At 43.8% G+C, this 4,736-nt stretch overlaps 1 non-coding gene across 1 annotated transcript; it reads right to left on the bottom strand.

The window, feature by feature from the left end:
• Positions 1 to 3,656: 3,656 nt before the first annotated feature.
• trnaf-aaa (transfer RNA phenylalanine (anticodon AAA)) lies at positions 3,657 to 3,738 on the bottom strand. Its single transcript has one exon. It is a non-coding gene; the product is annotated as a tRNA-Phe (tRNA).
• Between the last annotated feature and the right edge of the window lie 998 nt (positions 3,739 to 4,736).

Here is a 4,736-nt window from a genome sequence, read left to right on the forward strand (position 1 = left end):
GGATTCGAACCTACTTGGGGAAACCCCAATGGATTTCTAATCGATCGCCTTAACCACTCGGCCATGACTACAGACAGTAACTCTGGATTGAGCATTGACCAAATCAGCCGTGATCTCATTGAAAGCTCTCGTTGACTTGATGAGCTAATTGCTTCCATCTCCTTTCATACCTTTGCTGTCATTTGTAAGGTGCGAGACACCAATGTAAAAGAATAAAAGCACAAAGGTAGGAAAAGATATTTGCAGCCAAACTGAGTCAAAGTTATTTATTGAAAGGAAAATCACACTTGGTAATTTGCTAGATTTCGTTGCAAACATGACCAGCAGAAGTAAGCAAGGGAGCTATTGATCTGAGTACTCTTGGACCTGAAGCAAACAAAGGTTAGTGACATATTCATTTCTTTTTCTGGCGAAGAAATGTTCTTTCCTGATGGTTACAATGAAAGAGATGGTTCCCAATAAAAGACAAAGATTAAGTCGCATCGAGATATATTTCAATGTGACACGATTCATTTTCAGTCCCTAATTACCTCAGAGATGGAGGGGGTGAGTTACCTTTCTCCCCTCTTCAACTCCTTAGCGTGGAGGTACAGACATGAAACCGCGAGAGATGGAGTTCTTGAATTGGGAACCAGCGACACTGAAGGAACTAGGCAAAAGTGAGGACTGCAGATGCTGGAAACCAGATTTAAGTTCAGAGTGATGCTGGAAAAGCACAGCAGGTCAAGCAGCATCGGAAGAGCAGGCAAGTCGACCTTTCCATTGCCAGTCCTGCTGCGTTCCGCAAACAATTTTCGTTTTTGGCTCAGATTTCCAGCACCTGCAGCTATTTGTTTTATGTTAACCTTCATAATGTTTTGGACAAAACCAGTGACCTGCCAGCATCGGAAAATCGGCAGAAGTACTGGAACAGCGATATGTTTGGTGATCAATACAACCATTCCATGAGCGGCAATACAATCCGGGCCACGTTGCTGAGAGTACCGAATCCTCACAAGTAAATAACAAGACAAGGCGATAGATACTATAGTATTTGGTGTAAATAAAACACCCTCTCTGAACATTTTCGTTGCAGATTATTTTCAACTTGTCTTCGAAGATTTACAAAGTGTGAAAAGGCCATTCCGTCCGTGTGCATTGCGGCGAATCAGAGAGCCATCTATTCTAGTCGCAGTTTCCAACTTTGGCCCAACGTCTCGTGTGTTCTAATCTTTCCAGGGCAAATGTCAATGAGGTTATCCTATGTTCTTAAATGGCACAATAACTGGGCAGACATATGACACTTCCACAACGAATTGTAACTCTTTTGAGGAACTCATGCTCATTTTCACCCACAGAGGGAGACACACCGTAAGATACCCCCAAACTGACGGAGGTGTCCGTTCTGGAGAGCTGGAATTTGAAATGGACAATAGGACAAATGCAAGTTTTAAATGCAGAAGCACAGAGGCGACGTCCCGACAGGACTTCATAGGGGAGGGTCAACGTAGACCACGGTTAAAGTGAAACAAGTCAGACGTGTTATCCATTACGCCACTGGCCCAAGAGACAAGCCGAGCGTTGGCAGAATGTCGATAGGTAATGCCATGGACTTTTACGGAATCAGAATTAAAAAGGTGAACAAGCAACGAAGATCATCACCAACACTGCTTCACTTCGAATTTTCCAATTTGTGAAGCAGTGCCTTTCACTGGCAAAGGAGAGACATTTGTCCTCAGCTGCCTGCTTCAGGGTCGCCTCCTTCTCTGCTGGAAGTTTCCATCATTTTATTCTCAGTCACGACGCAATTTCATGATCCACTCCAGTGAGAAAGTGTCATGGTGTCGTCCAAGCAAGACCCTGCAGATACTCAGCGAGAGACCTCCGGTCATTTCGAGCTCTGTGTGTGGAATTAAACGAGATGCGTGACACCTTTTATTGGCGCCGCCACTTCATTGCAAATTAGCGGCTCAAAACGAGCCGTTGTTAGCATCAGCTTGATTTGTACCTTCCTGCAGTGCATTTGCTAAACAATATCACATTGATCCCATCCTGCCCAGCTGACTTATCTATTTTCACACTCTGCAGTATTTCTAATATCTCTTCCTTGTGAACCTCAATCTCTTTTAGTCCAGACGCAAGTATCTCTGTACCTTCCTCGCCAAAATTTTCATTTTCTATCGCGACCACTGTCGAAAAATATTAATTTCGTGCTTCCACTATCTCCTCTGACTCCACACACAACTTCCCACTATTATCCTTGATTGTCCCAAATTTAACTCTTATCATTCTTTTATTCCTGACATACCTATGGAAAGCCTAAGGGTTAACCCTGAACCTATCTGCCAACAACTTCTCATGTCTCCTCCTGGCTCTTCTCAGCTCTCTTTATAGGTCTTTCCTGATATCGTTGGAACCCTCGAGCGCTCTAACTGAGTTTTCACATTTTGTCTTAACATAAGACTTCTTGTTCTTCTTGACCAGGGATTCCACTTCCTTAGTAAACCACGGTTCTATACCTTCCTCCCTGCCTGACAGGTACATACTTATTTAGGACACACAGGAGCTTTTCCTTGAATAAGCTCCACATTTTTAAGGTGCAGTTTCCTACCACATTCTACGCTTCCTAAATATTACCTCATTGCATCGTAATTTCCCTTCCACCAGCTGAACCTTTTGCTCCGTGGAGTACACCTATCCCTTTCAATCACGAAAGTAAACCTGAGAGAATTGTGATCGCTGTCTCCAAAGTGCTCACCTACTTCCGAATCTAAAACCTGGCCAGGCTCGTTACCCAGTACTAAATCGAAAGTGGCTTCGTCCCTTGAAGGCATGTCTACATACTGTGTCAGGAAGCACTCCGGCACACACTGGGCAAAAACTGACCCATCTATAGTACTCGTACTGTAGTGATCCCAGTCATTATTTGGATATTGTCTTGAGTGTTCCAGAGTTTTTCATTGACCCAGAGTCCAGATGAAGTTTGCATTCCTCACGTACGTGAGCGAGAATTCTTTCAATGTCTCAGATCAGTTCCTGTCCCGACAACATCAAAGTCAACGTCCCGTCCTCTACTCGGTCCGACAGTTCACACTTCTTCATCCCCCTCTGATTCCATTTCCCAAAGAGTTTCTCAAGATTCCCAAAGCTGAAGACTAAATTATATGGTTTGCTTCTTAAACATTTTTCCAACTGCCAATTGACAATATTTTCACAGTATCTCTTCACAATCCTCTGGCTTGCACCATGTCCAGGGATGAGAAGTCCCGTTTGGTGGAGAGATTCCCCAGGCTGGTGAGTTTCACTTTGGAACAAAGATGGTTAAGTGGCAATTTCCTGCGGTTGTTTGTAATGATGGGAGAGAGAGCGGTGAGGAATGAGCACTTTGACGAGCAGGAGGAAGTGTTGCCACTGACCCGAGTCAGAGAACAGAGGACAGGGATTAAAGGAACGTAATGAAAAGTAGCACTTCTGCTGAGGACGTTCAATAACAACTGTAGAAACCCGATGTGTCGAGCAGTGTATCTGGAAAGAGAAACAGAGTAAACGTTTTAAATATGGAACATTTCTGATGAAGAACTCGAGTTTCCCAAGTCTAATCAAATTACCGGCCTGGTTTGCAAAATCGGTTTTCTGAACTTTGAGCGAAAATTGCTCCAGCAGGAAAGCATTCATAACGTAGTCAGCACGACTCGAACCTACGTGGGGAAACCCCAATGGATTTTTAATCCGTCGCCTTAACCACTCGGCCATGACTACAAACAGCGCAGCCGGGTTGAGCATTGACCAAATCAGCCGTGATCTAATTGAAAGCTCTCGCTGACTTGATAGGCTAAATGCTTCCATCTCCTCTCCTAACTCTGCTGTCATTTGTAAGGTGCGAGACGCCAATGTAAAAGAAGAAAAGCACAAAGATAGGAAAAGATATTTGCAGCCAAACTGAGTCAAAGTTATTTATTGAAAGGAAAATCACACTTGGTAATTTGCTAGATCTCTTTGCGAACATGACCACCAGAGGTAAGCAAGGGAGCTATTGATCTGAGTATTCTTGGACCTGAAGCAAACAAAGGTTAGTGACATATTCATTTCTGTTTCTGGCGAACGAAATGTTCTTTCCTGATGGTTACAATGAAAGAGATGGTTCCCAATAAAAGACGAAGATTAAGTCGCATCTAGATATATTTCAATGTGACACGATTCATTTTCAGTCCCTAATTACCCCAGAGATGGAGGGGGTGATTTACTTTTCTCCACTCTTCAACTCCTCAGCGTGGAGGTACAGACATGAAACCGCTAGGGATGGAGTTCTTGAATTGGGAACCAGGGACACTGAAGGAACTAGGCAAAAGTGAGGACTGCAGATGCTGGAAACCAGATTTAAGTTCAGAGTGATGCTGGAAAGGCACAGCAGGTCAGGCAGAATCCGAAGAGCAGGAAAGTCGACCTTTCTATTGCCAGTCCTGCTGCGTTCCGCAAACAATTTTCGTTTTGGGCTCAGATTTCCAGCACCTGCAGCTATTTGTTTTATGTTAACCTTCATAATGTTTTGGACAAAACCAATGACCTGCCAGCATCGGGAAATCGGCAGAAGTACTGGTACACCGATATGTTTGCTGAACAATACAACCATTCCATGAGCGGGAATACGATCCGGGCCACGGTGCTGAGTGTACCGAATCTTCACAAGTAAATACTCACAAGAACATTTTTGTTGCAGATTATTTTCAACTTGTCTTCGAAGATTTACAAAGCGGGAA

The sequence above is a fragment of the Chiloscyllium plagiosum genome, unplaced genomic scaffold (assembly GCF_037043375.1).
Source record: "Chiloscyllium plagiosum isolate Xiang-an unplaced genomic scaffold, Cpla_swu_hap1 HiC_scaffold_14, whole genome shotgun sequence".
NCBI lineage: Eukaryota > Metazoa > Chordata > Chondrichthyes > Orectolobiformes > Hemiscylliidae > Chiloscyllium > Chiloscyllium plagiosum.